This window comes from Semicossyphus pulcher, unplaced genomic scaffold, assembly GCF_022749685.1.
Source record: "Semicossyphus pulcher isolate SPU_LCO1_2020_fin unplaced genomic scaffold, fSemPul1.0.p SCAF_23, whole genome shotgun sequence".
Taxonomy (NCBI): Eukaryota; Metazoa; Chordata; class Actinopteri; order Labriformes; family Labridae; genus Semicossyphus; species Semicossyphus pulcher.
The window spans coordinates 8387801-8404064 of NW_027211697.1; the positions used below are offsets into that span (position 1 = coordinate 8387801).

General features: G+C 44.2%; 1 protein-coding gene across 2 annotated transcripts in view; it reads right to left on the reverse strand.

Moving 5' to 3' along the window:
* Positions 1-16264, reverse strand: part of aatka (apoptosis-associated tyrosine kinase a) — a 45211-nt gene that overhangs the window by 27864 nt on the left and 1083 nt on the right. The gene's annotated exons all lie outside the window — the stretch shown is intronic.

Consider the following 16264-nt stretch of genomic DNA (forward strand, 5'->3'; position numbering starts at 1 on the left):
CGCCGTGCTACATTTTCTGTTTGAGACTCTAAGGCTGGAGATATACATGTACTTGCTGCTTGGCCATCGATTACACAAGCGGCTGCGTCATGAATGTAATTGTCTTTGCACTACCCATGTTACTGGAGGATATCGCTGGCGACACTCGAGTAGGTTACTATTATGTTTATTCTGAGATCACGGCAAGTACAAGCAAAAAGCCCCCACTCTATTTCTCCGACATTTTCCTCTGTGCACGGACGCAACGTTCCCGGGCTTGTTTCCATTTAGTTTTGCAGGTTTCCAGGTCGACCTCTAAAATTAAACTCACCTGTTACAAGCTATTTTGACAGGCATGTTTGTCGCTGTGTAGCGGTAATAACACATCATACGGATAACTTCTGAGTTGATCTATCTGCTCTTCTTCAAAACTTTCTGCCATTTTCGTCCCTGCCGCCGTGTTGACCCAGTCACATCCCCTCTGCCGCTACACTGCCCCTACCGGTCATACTGCACCTCACGCACACGTAGCGTTAATTTGTGAGGACGTGCACAGTAGGGCTGAACAAGTAATTGAATTTAATCGAAATCACAACATGGGCTACTGCAATTTTTAAATCGCAGGAGGCGCAATATTTTTTAAGGGTGAAATGTGTTAAAAAAACATCTTAATTTAAACGGTAAAAACATCATACACAGACAAAAGTATCACGTGTCTTCGCTTGGTACAGATGCCTGCAAAAAGCACGCCATAATCAGCAATTCATATTTTTCAATGAAAATGAGAATAATGATGTAAAAATTATCATTCCCTTTAATATCACAAATCATATCGAAATCGCAATGTAAGTAAAAAGTCGTTCAGCCCTAGTGCACAGCCGACGCGCCAAACAAACACAGGGAACGTGCGGCAGCCATCATGCGCCTGCGGCCGCGTAGTTAGAAGCAAGTATATCTCCGGCTTAATGGAGAGGATTTCAAAGATGAAGCTCAGCTCTGGCGATTGTTGGTTAAAGTGTTTCTGTGGTGGTGTGTCTTCTATGCTGATGATGTTGTGTATTGTTGCACAGTACCAGTGAGACTGTGGAATACTTTACAAGGGTCCAGTGTGAAGGCATTTTACCTTCCATTCCAATGAGAGTGAGGAAAACAGTCAAAGTAAGACATCCACGTAAAAGTCAGAAATGTGAACATGATGGCCGATGCAGTTTATGGGTTTGGTTGGGCCCAACTATTTTTTCCGGTACCATCTGCGTTAAGACCACTAAGAGAAGAGCCTCTGTCCAGGAGATACAAATCTCTATTTAAAGATTCTACACAAAGAATCTGTAAGCAGATTTTTAGTGTGGAAAGTGTTCTGGTTTCCGTTTGTAGCACTTTTGTAGACCAATCACGTATCAGCAAGCTGCGGCGTATGCAGGAAAAACAGCCCGTGTGGTGAGCAAAAGCAGGCAAAACGTAATCCGTCATAACGACATCCAGGCTCCCATCAGCGTCATCTAAAAACAATTTAGCTTCTTATTAATCTCTATAAACACACATCTGCAGCAAGTTCAGCTAACAATCCCTTCTAGATCTAAAATTCTACTTGAGACAAATTCTTCTGACGCTGTGTCACGAAAGCTGTTTGAATTCCCCGACTTCCTCGAATGCATCAGAAATGATCGATCTGGCCTGCATTCAAAAAACGAGTATTTTAAAAGTTCTTCTCCTCTTGAAGACAGACTTTTAACAAATCTGCATCATGATGTTGAAATTTCGACAAATTTAAGACCCGTTAGTTAAAGTAAATCACAAGTAAAGTGGTTTCTCATTCAGGTTCATACCGCTGAAGTTAGCCAGAGTGCAGCCTCTGTGTAGCTGAGGCTCACTACAAACAGATGAACGGGCGCTCCTCCGGGGGATTTAATGAACCAGGAAATCACAGCGTTTATTATGCTGACATATCTGTTGGGGGAAATTTGCTTCCCTTTTGATCTAACCACACGGTCACTTCTCAAGTTGCTAAATGGACTGTAAACAATGCAGCGCACAGAAAAAGAAGTCTTGGCTGGAAGTCGTTTATCGCTAACCGCTGGCTAAACCGGACATGCACCGACATGATCACCGTTGTCCCCAGAGGCTATATCGTCGTCAGACTTTAACCGATGGTTTCTGAGATTTTTACAAATCTTAAAATGTTAAAATATAAAAAGGTTCCTTTTGTAAATTTCAGAACCAGCTTATGTAACAGAGTGTGTTTCCTCAGCTTCCATTATCAGTTAAGTGTCCATTAACGGGTTTCCCAAAAGAGCCCCTGTAGTGCTCTTCCATTAAAGACAGTGTTTAACATGGGGCCAGAGTTAGAAAGAGAGAAAGCTTCCTGAAACCCTGAAACTCACTCTGCAATTCTACAGCTTTTCCGTGAACTTGTATCTACACTGCAGGGTGAATAAACTCATGTGAACCAGCCAGAAAATTGCCAGAAAATGTTTCTGCTACAGCTGGATGTAGACTCCAGGGCAGACATCTCAGGGACTTTCCAAACATTTAGAGGAATTTGCGGAGATAAGTGATGTCCGTGTTACTCTGCTGTGCTCACAGCATTCGCATGTTGTAGTTTACGTATAACAGATGCATCAACCTTCATTAAGTCTTCATTCACCACCAGAATATCTAATAAGTCCGTCCAGAGGAAAAATCAGTGCCACTGTTTTCTTAAGTGCGACATTTGGAAATCCACCCCCTCCATTTCTCCGTCTCTCTGAGGAAACTGTGAGAGAGCAACGGCCCTGGGTCCTTCATAAATATTTGAGAAGCACACATTACTTCAGCAGCTGCAAGGCGAAATGTAAATAAAGCACTTAAAGCCCGGCTCACACCGGCTTTATTAAAAAGATGTCCTCAGGACTGGAGGAAGATGAGCAGTGTCCTGACAGACGGGTGGGGAGAGCGATGGAGTCGCCCTGCCTGCTCGAGTATTCATGCTGACAATGAGGAGGACGCGTTGGGATGAAGGAGGTGAAGAAATGCGCTGGCCCTGAAGACAATGAATGAATGAGGAGGTTATTGGTGTTTGATTAGTTTGACTTTTTACTACAGCTCCGGATCAGTTTACCTTAAGTAACCTTTCACTCTGACCTGTGTTTGGATTCATACCGCCACCTCCTGGTTAGTCTAGATACACACCCCAAAACAGCCACATAAGCGCATCTTTGTGTTAACACATCGCAATCATAAAAAGGTGAAATTGGAGCAGAAAATGTGCCTGTTTAAGAGAATAAAAACCACTGAAGACGTTTAAGTAACTAACAAGGTTGATGTAAATGTTGTTGCTGTACCTGCGTCGTTTGTAGTTAGCTGTAGTGCAAATGATTCGTAGGCTTTCGATACTAGATTCTTAGCATTCCCTCAAATTTTCCAAACTTGGTTGGTTGCTTTTATTGTAGCACACATGTATATTAGGCATGCACAAGACCATGCGATGTGCAATTACGTTGTTCAATATTGCAACGATATGAAGTGTGATGAATAAACAAATAATTAGCTAGCGCATATTAGCTATACTCTTAGGGGAGAATTCACGAAAGGATTGCGCAGCTTTTGCACCCGCGAAACTTGTGCAAATTAGGGATCGACCGATTATCGGCGCCGATATTCGGCATTTTGACGCATATCGGCAGCGGCCATCTTTTTTTAATGTATTTTTTTTATTTTATTTTTTTTATCCGACGACCGATAAGAGTGCAGAGTGTTCACACACACGGCGGAGAGGAGAAAAAGTTCATTTCTTTGCAAATTTTATTTAACTTTGTTTTATTTACTTAATAAAACTTCAGGAAGTTATTTATTTATTTATTTAAATTTTCAGTTAACTTTATAAGAGATGCTGCTGACCCTGGGAACTCCCTGCGCTTTTTGTTTGTTTGTTTGATAAACATATGCTTAAAGGCATTTAAACAAAGTTAAGTGTTGGAGTTTGTGTTATTCAAAATTTTGACGCCAATATTTTCACATTTACTGCAAATGAATATCGGCTCCAAATATCGGTTATCGGCCTACTTGACTACTAATAATCGGTATCGGTATCGGCCCTGAAAAAACCATATCGGTCTATCTCTAGTGCAAATGACACAAAAAGACTCCACCTCATTCTCCAAGCACTCGCAGGGGGTTAAATGCACCCCAAAGTGCGCTGCAGAGCAAACAGCGAGTCTGGATTTTACAACAAACTGTTCAAAGAGCTGCCCCCTCCTCCCCCTGCTCATAATCGATCTGTGGATGGGGATGAGATCCGTCAGTGTGCGCTCATCTAATGCCAGCGCCGAGCAGCAGAGAGTGGAGCTGCAGAAAGCTTCTTTCCACAATCACACCACAAAACAAGAGCAAATTGCACGGATCCGCTAAACTTCATGGGCGTGTTTGCGCTTTAATATTTTTAGTGCAATTTGGTTTGTGAATCAGTTAGCGCAGCAGATAGCGGGGGCAATTTATAGAGCCATCAGTGAATCCCCCCCTTAGTTTGTATGTATGTATAAATGGACAACGCGTCTCCATCTGCTCTTATTGTATGAACTTGAAGCAAAAATACCCCCCTGATAGGCGCTGCCATCTTTCGACGGTGACGTCATTTGGAGCCAGAGTTGCGCAGTGGAGATCGGCAGGTGGAGCAGCCGTAGCCACTTCCGCTAACACTTAAATTACTGAAAAAAACAAAAACAGCAAGGACCTGGCACACCGGCGTGTTTAACAGCAGAACAGCTTCTTGTGTTGGTCTGAAGCAGACGTTCACAAATATGGGTAGTGTGTAGTGATTGTTTTAGTTACGTCTCTTCTTGTTGTTCCTCCTCTACTCTGCTAATCTGGTATAGATCGGCTGCAGGAGCCGGATTTGTCAACAGAGCTGTCAATCATCCTTTTCATAGCATCAAATAAATCAGCATGATAAGAATAAACTATAATGACAGAGACCATGTTTGAGAAAAATTTATCCAACATGTATTTTGATTTTATAGTTTGACTCATGTCCCATCTGTTAACATGGAGGAGGCGGGCTTTATGAGCTATACTGCAGCCAGCCAGCAGGGGGCGCTCGAAATGTTTTGGCTGTCATATCATCCATCTTTTTACACAGTCTATTGTTTTACACAGTACCTGTTTAAAACATTCTGAACTTTCTGAATCCTTTAAGTGTTTTTTTTCACCACTAAATTGTCACCAACAATCTGAGGGTAGCTGATAGCTAGCTAGCTTGGGCCTCATCTGATCGCATCTAGATGGTGTGAAAGCAGAGCTCTCACACCCAATCCAATAGGTTAGAAATACGTGGAAATCATTTTTCATGCACAACATGAGAATGCAGTGTGTACTGTAGAGAGTTGTTCATGGTAGATCATAAATAAAGCATGCACTAGTGAGGTACGGCTTTCTGTTGCAGTGCAGCTGTAGCGTGCAGCTTCAGCAGCTGAACGTCAGGTCTACAGCTGCTGGGTTATTTACTATGTGCAGCTACACGACAGAGCTCATCGTGCATTCAACAATGTGCTCTAAATGGACACGTGTAGGAGAAGGAGAGAGGACAAACAGGGCAAGGAGGATTGTAGAAAGGAAACGGGGATGTTCAAAGCATAACTTTGCCTCCCACACTCGTGTCAAGGCCAGGGCCGAGCAATGTGCTCGTATTCACACACGAACAGAGCAACACGCACCCACACTGAATGCCCAATCAAGGTGTTGCACTTGTCTGCATAGGAGAGCCTTGGAGTTTCTGTGGTGACTGAGAGCAGCGGGAACACACCGGCAAAAGAGAAGTCAACAACCCCCCCCCCCGTCTCTCTTTCTTGCTTGTATGTTTGCAACGCACGCACAAGTGCAAACACAAACACCGCTTTCTTGTCTTTGACCAAGAGACCAAGTAATGACAGTGCCGCAGGGCGGGCACTGTGCCAATCTACACACCACTGCAATCAAATCGTCTTGAGAAAGTGTGAGGGGGAGACAAAGAGAGGGTAAGAAGAGAAACAGTTTCAACTGCAATTAGTGTTCAAAAGATTGGGTACAAATCGGGACATCCATTATGCTACTGCTGTGTAAGAGAGAAGTCTCTAGACGATGTGTGGTTAGTGGCCTCACGATGTAACACTTGTCTGACACTTTGCTCAATATTATTTAGAATACTCGATCTATACTGTAACACAGTCACATTCTGCAAAACTTATAAAGCAGATGGGACAAAAGACGGAGTGGCACACCAAGAAGACTGGTTGAAGTTTTCAGACGGGCGGGGCGAGCAGGCAGGCAGGGAGGCGCGGGCAATATCTGACAGGCGGAGTAACAAGTGTCGCGGCCGTGCTCGCGTCAGGCACACGCCCGCCCGCTGCCAGAGTCTACGCGACGCGCAGTAGTAACCACCAAAACCACAATGGATGAGAGTTCTGGAGATATATAACCACTTTGTAAACAGTTACTGGGACATAAACAGGAGGGCCTTTGCACGGCAGATTCATCGGCGCAAGACTGGATGTATCAGGTCATGCGACGTTAGATGTAACTCAAGCCGGGCAACAAGCCTACGTTATGTGGTTGGTAACGGTTAAGTTACAACTATGCTAATTTAGCGAGTTGTTATAGACTATAAAGAAACCTTGAGTAGAGCGCCTGGCGTTTACTCGCAGAGTGCTTGTCTGCCTGTCTATTCACATTAGGAGCGCAGTGAGACCCCGAGATGCAAGCGGGTATGCAGGCGGAGTGTCGCCCCCCATCTGAAAAGACCTTTAGGCTGTGCAGGTAAGGGCATTGTTTCCCACACTTAGACTTAACTTGGGAAGGCTGCCCAGGTATACTAGCAGCCTCCTATTTCGATTTGACCAATTTCAGCATTTTCCTTTTACATCAGTCCAAGATCCCCATCCCCAATTAATTAACTAGCAGACAATCGCTTGTTGCCCCCCACAGGTACAATATATACCGTTTCGTTTGGAACGTCTTGTAAGTGCAGCTGGTTGGTGCTGATGTCTTTTAGGAGCAGGTGTTTCTGGATCATTTCTCCAGCTGCCAGATTAGCAAGTATTCGCCACACGCGGCTCACCTGCTGTTGTAGACACTAAATCATGGGTGAAACTTGAGTTGTGCTATTTGGGCGAACACATAGCCTACTGGTGATGAAGGAAGTCAACACAGCAGACAGATACAGGGAGAGAGAACCAGAAAGGGGAGTGGCAATTTGCCGTGTGCGTACGTGTGTTTAGGTGCTTTTCGACAGCAGGAACTTTCCCCCAGGAACTAGGAACTCTGAGTGTTTCGATAGCAGGAATCTGGGTCTACATTTAGTTCCGGGGTAATTGATTTACCCCCTCAAAAGTCCCTGCTCAGGGTTAGTACTTTCCAAAGGTCCAGGAACTTTCAGGGCAGGGCCTGCGGTGCTGATCGTTTCTGATTGGTTGAGGACTTGCAGCGTTTTATTTCACCGGCCATGTTTAAAAGACTGCAGCTGCAAGCTCACTGTTATGTGCTTCGAGATTGTTTATCAGCGTGCTTTGAGATGGAATGAGTTGAATCTCCTCCATGCCAACAGGCTAACAGTAGTGTCGCATATGATGACCGGCCCGTGCGTCGCATTTTATGGCGTCATCTTTGTTGTATGGCATTCGTCTTCTTCTTCCCGCCACCTACTGGACTGGCGTTGTCGTGCAGTTACTTTTATTGCTTCTCCAAACGTCATTGGCCTGAATTGCAGAATCTTCCCGGGACTTTGGGCCGCTGTGGAAACGCAGACAACAGTGGGCCAAAGGAACCAGTTAGTTCCTTGAAGGGAAGTTCCTGGAGCTAAAAGTTTCTGGTACTCGAAAAGCACCTACTGTGTTGTGTTGAAAAGGAGGAGGGAGGCAAGGTGAGCAGATTAAAACTGTGAAACACTAAATTAAGGTGGAGAATAAAGCACAATTAAAATGGTGAATTAATACATAACCTACTATAAACAGGGTCATTCTTTCAATTATCTTCAGAAGACAACCCCCCACTGCCCAAAGGTACACCTTCATTCTGTGGGAAACACTTAAGTGTCCCTGTACGCAGCAGGAAGCTAGCTGCTGCAATTATTTTGCCACTTAGCGACATTTACAACTCCCCTCCATGCTCCTCCATGGAAAACATGAAAACAGGAGCGGGAAAGAAAGAGACACGAAGAAAGAGTCCCAAATCTCTCTGACCCTGCATTTACATTCAGGACAGTGCTGCAGGGGCAGAGAAGATCCTCCATCTGCCCTGCCTGCGCTGCACCAAGGAAGAAGGGCTTAGGAAGAGTGGTGGGTAGTTGAGTAGGACGTTGAGCAGACAGGACAGACTTAGGCAGGAGGATAGTGTGACCTTTGGGTTTAGATTTACAGGACGCTCCGGAGGCAGCAGGAGCAGAGGATTAACATACAGTATTTAAATGAACACAAAGCTGCAGAGCTGCAGTGATATTTGACTGCAAGTTGCTGCATGAGAGGTGCAGCTTACACCAGGACAATAACGGAAACAATTGGCTTACTATATAAGAATAAGAACCACAGTTGCAGGTGATTGACAGAGCTGTTTTCCTGTATATAAGCCCGGCTTAATATTGATTCTACTCTGCTTTTGTGCGTGGGTAAATAAAAGGACAATCGTTACGGATCAATCGCCGGCTCAAGTTCAAGTAGCTCATCTTTGATGTCAAGACGTAATTTGAGCACCTATTTTAAAAGACTTGCTCTATAGCTATCAGTGTTTAGGGGAGGGCCCTTTCATCTAACGGCTGCTCTAGTGCACACAGAGAAATGGAGTAACAGGATGGTAGGCCGGGAACGAGGTCTCCTTCTCTTCAAAACAAACTGACCTGGTGCTTAAACCAGTAAGAAACAACTCGCTCGCTCCTTCCTCAGTCTCACTTGTTTATGAACGATGACGGCTCCTGTTGCTCCTCATCACGCTATAAGAGCTACTTGGCCCAACTTGTCCATCCCAAAACCTGCTGACGTTATAATGTCTTAATAAATAAACATGATTTAGTTTGAGTTCATCTGTCAGAGGTTTAAACGTCTGTGAATTGGCTTTGCATGCACGCCTGAAATACTTCCGCCCCACTTTCGTTCCTGATTGGGACGTTTTGTTCACGAGGACCATTCTCGTACAAGGGACGAGTGGCTGAGGCTGTTGGCGCGTGCTAGCATCAAGAGCAGAATCAGATGCAATACTCTGGCGACTATGGGAAAAATCACAAGTGGCGCCCAGTTGGTGACGCGTTTTCCGTCAGCCAAAAGTGGTTGGTATGCCAGAGAGGATAGGCGGAGCTAAGCGGCTACTTTTCCGGTCTCTGCAAGTGTTGCGAGTAAACAGTAATCTACTATGGCTGAACAAACAAAGAAAAGATCGATGACTACAGATACAACTTCAAAAATAAGTGAAAATCCAGAGAAGAAGAAACAAATTTGACGCTCAGATGAAGGAAAACAGTCTAAAAAGGAAAGCGACCGTCAGCGAGGAAAATCAAGAGTTACAACCGCAGACGTCTGGTTTTTAAGGAAGTGTACTCCCGCAATTGCCGTAGGGTGCTGCCAAATAGAAGATCTTGGATATTATCACTTTATTAACTGGGTTCTTTACCTAAATGTAGTGCATCTTCTACAGACAAAATGTAATGCAAATTACACTGGTAAGTTTAGTCTGTCTTTGGGAGTTGGCTGGATAGGGTGTTGCCCTGTACAGCGTGGCTGTTATGGATGTCTGACTTGACACTGGACGAGGACTGGGCGATGTTATTCCTCTTGGCCTTTATACTCTCATCATACTACACTTAGTGGTGTTTATACAGGTGGTTGAACAAGTGAGTTGTGTTGCTTTGCTGCGCAGACACAGGTTTCTCCCATCCAGTCTCTGATGTTCACTCTTCCACTCTGAACTGCCAGTGCAAGATCAGCGACAAGCAGCTCCCCCAAAAGTGAAGCCAAAGCCTCTAGATCGCCCTTCTGGGCGAGTGGCTTAGAGTTGATATGCTGCTTTTTATTCGGTTTTCTACAGGAGGAGCGAGCATTTTAAAATGTCAATATTGCTGTCAGTCATGTTTATTCAATCGCGGGAAGCCAAAATCGTCATTAGGATTAATATTTGATTAATTGTGCAGTCCCACCTACTGGACATGTTCAAATGTACGGTCGACAGCAGGGCAAAACATGAAACTTATGTAGGCTGATACAGGAGTTTGGGATTCACACAGGCCAGGGTTAGCTCTGCACTGAAGGAGAGGTCAGTTAGCTTCTCAAGGGAGACAAACGTCCAGCAAGAATCCTCTGCTGCAGGCTGCATGTAGTGAGGAGAGATCATAACTTAGGAAAGAGGGAGGGAAAGAAAAGAAGCAGAGCTAAAGCAGAAGCTGGAAAGTTGAATAAAATTGGAGCGACGTGCAGAGCAAGGAGCATCTGACCGTGAGGGGGAGGGGCTGAACACTGAAAGCTGCATGCACGTGAGGAATGCTCTCTTTAAACGCACACACATGTGCACAGATATGTCATTCTCAGAAACAGTTGACAGCAGAGGGAACGGCATGACGTGATTAATGGCAGGGTGCAGTATCCTTCCCTGGTTTACATCCTCTCTGCCGTTCTTTAGTCAGGCTCTCTGTGAATGACTGCAGATTGCAGAGGGATGCGCCGGCCTGCAGAGAGCCATGATAACTGTCATTAGCTGGGAGTGAGAGCCCAGGAGAACCACCATGGATCAGCATTACAGGCCTGTCATGTCCGTCCCCTGACAGCTCGGGCAAGGGCACGCTGCTGCAAAGAAAGGGTCTGAACATCAGCTCTGTTCAGTGCAGAGACATAAAGGTTAATTTGGCTAACGTCATGACCAGGAAATGTGTACTGAAGGTGCTAGATGTAGCTTTTAACGTGAATAATGCAATCATTTTAGCACAAATATTTACTACAGGCCTGTGTTCTGCATTGTGCAGTGGGGGCTGATGGGGGAATTTTGAGGGAAATCTGCTGAATTGGATGATTATCACGCAGCACAAAAAGAATCAGAGCTGCTGTTCCTTCTGCACAGACCGGAACAAAAGCTGTTCACAGTTTATCACGCTGGCAAACAGGCAGCTGAATGAATGAACGAACGGAATGAAAATATGTTTATCCTCTTGAGTCGAGTGGAAGAGGAGACTTGACTGACGACTCGAGGATTCTCTTTGCAGCAGGAAGTGACAGTTTATAGGGGATAAATCAGCACTAACAATCCTGCGAGCTAGGCGCTACGAGTCTGTTAAACCATTTTGTGATCAGCTGCGTACAGAGAAAGAGAAGCTAATGATCCTAATGAATACACATACATTATATTGATGCAACTTCAGAACTACATACATGAAAAATAGACTGTAGCTTATAATGGAAATCAGGGTTTTAGGTGCAACCCCAAACTTTTTAAGTATTCAGCTAGCATAAAGCATGAGCAACACCAGCATATTGGGATGATTGGTAAAGCTCTGCTTCTCCCAGTCAGCTTAATAACGCGTTATAGTCCTTGAGTTACTTACGTCAGATGTTTAATCTATAGACTGTATTAATAATGGAAGAAGCCACGGTGACAACACCCATTGGTTTCTCAACTGCCTAAATGAAGCCTCGAGTACAGGAATTGCTATGCTGGTTTTCTGCAGCCAGAAGTGACCATATTTGGATAAGAGGGTGGTGCTGGAGAGGAGCAAGGATTCTGCAAACGCCAAGTTAAATCAAAGCTAAGCTGTCTATGCCCATGGCTCATTATTTAGCTGGTGAATGAGCTACTCTGACTTTGTGTTTCCCCACAGAGGAGTTTCTTGGACGGCCATAAATCACACAGCAAGCCAGATTATGTCCAGTTTTTGCATGAAGAATTTCCCAAAAGGCAGCAACACAAAGGTTAAAGGTATAATCTCGAAGATTTTCATGAAAATAAATGTCTGTTAAATCACAATCTGTCGCCGAATCTATCACCATAATGGTGATTGGGCCTATGGCCCAGTGATGAAAGCTTTTGCATTCGCAGTATATAGTATTATTTTGGACCGGTTGTCTGTGGCGACATTCGCAGAAAAAAATCACAGACGGCGGCCAGTTAGTGACGAGCTTTCCATCACCCAGCAGTGGTTGTTCTGCCAGAGAGGGTAGGCGGAGCTAAGCGGCTGCACTTCCGGTCTCTGCAAGTGTTGCGGGTAAACAGTAATCTACTATGGCTGAACAAACAAAGAAAAGATGGATGACTACAGATACAACTTCAACAATAAGGGAAACAAATTTGACGTCAGTGAGGAAAAGCAAGAGTTGGGACGTGTGCTCCAGTAATTACCAATCATTGCCAGAGGGTGGCGCTCAAGAGCACAAAACTAAAATCTTCGAGATTATATCTTCAAGTTCAATTGAACCAGCAGTATCCACCTGTCACTCAAGTCACCCTGCTCCTATAATCTAAGGCTTGATATAATTAAACAGGTGAATTATATAACAATTCACCCCGTACAGTTCTCATTAATAGAGAAATTAGCTACATATAACAAATTAGTTTTTTTCTACCAGGCTGTAAACATGTGCATTTTAAGATGGGCCCTAATGGGTTTCTTTTGACTTTTGGAGCCAGCCTCAAGTGGACACTCCACGAACTGCAGTTTTTTTTAACTTCTACATTTCAACACCAGAGGTAGCAATAAATGATGTTAGATCAACTCCTGATTTAACAACTTGTTTGGACCCTTTTAAAATTGTCCAGGAACTTTTTTTTTATACTAACTTTGCAGTTCTCTAAAGGTTATATTGTACTTTAGTGTTGTTGTTTAGTGCCTGAGTGGTGACGACCTAAATATATAACTGCTCTCCAGGCTATGAGTCAGGAAAGGAAAGGTGAGCGTAGATAAGGGTCAATGAGAACACTTTGGAGGACACTATTGCTTTACTTATAGAAGAGGGCGTATTATTAGCATGACAAACAAGCTGTCACACAATAGACGCAACTTTCACTCAGAAAAGTGAATGAAACACCGGCCGTTTGATTCTTTTCACCTCTGCCACTGCAATCAATCAAACCACTTTACTCGTTCTTTGCTGTTAATGTAACTTGTACCTGTATCATCTATCACTAGAGCTTTAAACACAGACCTGGCAGAAAGCAGCTCTGCACACACACACACACACACTGCAGACAGGAATGATTGGGCCCGCATGTGCTCCAGCCTCTGGCTGATAAACACAAATTAGATGCATGTGCAAACCATATGCAGACATAGAAATATGCACCTCAGATGACATTTCAGCGTGAGTCTCATGATGCAGACAAAGGCAGGGTGTGTGTACACTCGTGTGGAGATGTCTTAGCAAGGTAGAGACCTTAGCAAAGTAAGTTAGTGGAGTTATGCTGCCTTCCATCATGCGCGCATTATCACTCCATACTTTTGTTTTGTTTTCCTGGTGCTATCTTTAGGCAGCACATACTCCCACTCTGACACACATGCACTTTAATATTTCACAGATGTCTTCTGTTCTGAAGCACTTCCTTTTGAAGACGAGATCAAAACTTATGTGGTTTTAATTTCTGTCATTCTATTGTGACTGAAAAACAAGAGTCGTGCTGATATCGGCCTCCTCCAACCTAAAATGCATCGATTCCATAAATACCATAAATCATTAAACCCTTAAAATAATCAATTTGTTTCAGGCAAATTATCACGTGAGGATAACATACTACAGCAGTGTGATGCTAAGTGTTTGTGAAAGTAAAAATGCAGGAAATCAGTGTTTTTATATTAATAATATCCATACATTTTTTGGCACTGCTATCAGAAGGGTACTCTTTGTATCAGAATCGGTATAAGGGAAGATAAAATAGTTTTGAATATTGCTACATAATATTTCTACGAGTAAATCAGTCCACAACACCTCTCCACTTTCATCCACCATCATGCAAGGTGTTCCTTCATGGCTCTAGCGTATAAATTCCACACCAACAAATGATACTAGGTGACAAGGTGAATACCGTATGGGGAAATATGTTGTACACACACAAGCCTTCAACAAATGAGACACCAAGAAAACCCACAACCCCCACATCATCGCACAGAGAGCACATAGAGGAGACGTAGATGATTCCCCTTGACTGCTTGAATCCACTTCATTCTTATTCTAGTTCCCCTAGAGGCAGAGTTATGTAACTAAAGTGCTCGGTGTTACACATGGAGAGACGAATAATCAAACACACAGTGGCTGGCTTGTACTGACCGAGTCAGTGGGAGGAGCAAATCATTTTTAACATCCTTTCCTCTGTGGTATCAGTAGCACAGTGATTACAGCCGGCAGTGGTGCGCCCATGTGTATTTGTGGGCACGTGTAAGCTTTCCCGCATGTGGAACGTGCATTATGCATTATGCTGAAGTGTTTGTGAGTGACAAAAAACGTGTGTGTGTGAGTGTGTATGCCGTGTCTACATCTAGATATGGTCTGTAACATGCACGCTAGCTGCTACCGCCACCTCCAGGCATCAGGGGACACTGCTAACAGTCAGTCCCGCCACGGTGCTGCATTGTCAGCTTGTTGGTGTATCAGTGTCGCCCTCCAGGTCAGCCTGTCTTCTGTTTACCCTGACAGTAAAGTGATGCATATTAATTCTGAATGCAGCGAGGATTTTTAATAGCTATCCTTCTCACACACACACACATATCTGCCCCCTGTCTTGATGCAAGAGCTCTCCGTGGTGCTGAAGAAGTAGTAAGCCAGGTGCAGGCTGCAGTTGTCGCTGGTGCAGGATGGCACACACACAGGGCCAGTTCCCCTCTGGACGTGCACAAACCAAGCCTCAGTCGGGGGCATGGGAAGGCCGATTTAGTCAGGAGATCCAAAATTATTCTACCTTGTGTTGGTCCCTGCTGACGTCTTATATAATGCCATGCAATGTGACAAGTGACCAGGCCCCGTAGTTGTTTTCCTTAGTCTGTTGTGTGTGCAGAATTAGAGCACACTATGTTCTCACATAGCCTGGGGTGTAAGCAAGGAGGAAGTGAAGCTTTGGAAAAGGCCTTTAAAAAGGTGCTACAGTTCAAATACTGGTGTGTTTTATCAAATGCAGCATATTCAGCAACCACAGCTGATTAAATGCTCCGTGTCCCTCCCCTTCAAGGGACGCTAGCGTTTCTGTGTCCTTACCGCTGGCAATGAAAATGATTGGTTCCTCCTCACACGCCCACCTCCATCACCTAGACAACATTGATCCTCAGTGCAATTACTAGGAAAGAACAGGATCACTAGTGAGGTGTTCCTCGAATGAGAAATGTAGAAAATTATAAGAGGGGAATCAAAACCCCATCCTCTAGTCCAGCTACATACATATCCACTCACGCTGCACCTGCACCATCCCAACGCATATGTTGATTTCATCCAAATCTGCCACTGAAGCCTTTAATCATAGACCGTCATAGACTGCACATTCCTAACAGGACATTTTCCTCCAGGAAGAAAATACCAAGGAAATTAAATTAAGAGAGCCCCAGATGAGCCAGAGTTAGCAGGCATTTTACCCATAATTCAGCTGGGAACCATTTATCTGGCTTCAAATTAAAAGAGTACACTCCTCTGCTAGGTTTGTATCATATTTCACTGCACAGAACAAGGCAAAGCCAGCTCAGCACTAAACGGGCCGTGCCTAGAACTGCTTTTGTCATGGATTTCAAAATATCTATGTCACTAAACCAGTTTCTGTTTTCTTTTGCAGAAGGCACCGCATAATTTATGAACAAATCCTTTAAAGCTTTGAGGGCCTATTCATCTTGTATTAAAAGTGATCTGGGTTTATATTTCTTCATCGAAATGTTCTCTTACCTCTTGCATCCACAAATGCTATGATGTTGCACAATGCTGTAGCAATTGTGTGAACACAGAACCTCCTCAAATCCACAGGGACCGCATGCATCTTATAAATAACCCATTCGATTTTAAATGGAGGAGCCTTTTAGTGTCACATTCTGAGGAACGATAGAGAGGAGATGTGACGAGTGAGAACTGGGGAGTCACAGGAAGGTATATAAGGGTGGAATAATTGCACGAAGAGGGATAAGAGATCACTGAGAGTGTGCGGTTTGGGGAGAACAGATAGACCCTGAAACTTAAGAGCCACAGGGCTCACTGGCATTTGTATGCTTAGCACACTGCTCTCAGTGCAGGGACTCTCTCAGTCCTGTTTACACATGCACACAGTTATTTATTCTGCTCTTATTCAAGCCCTCACACAGCAGCACGGCCATGACTTCCTGCTCAGTGGTCCCGTAGCACTGCAGCAGCAC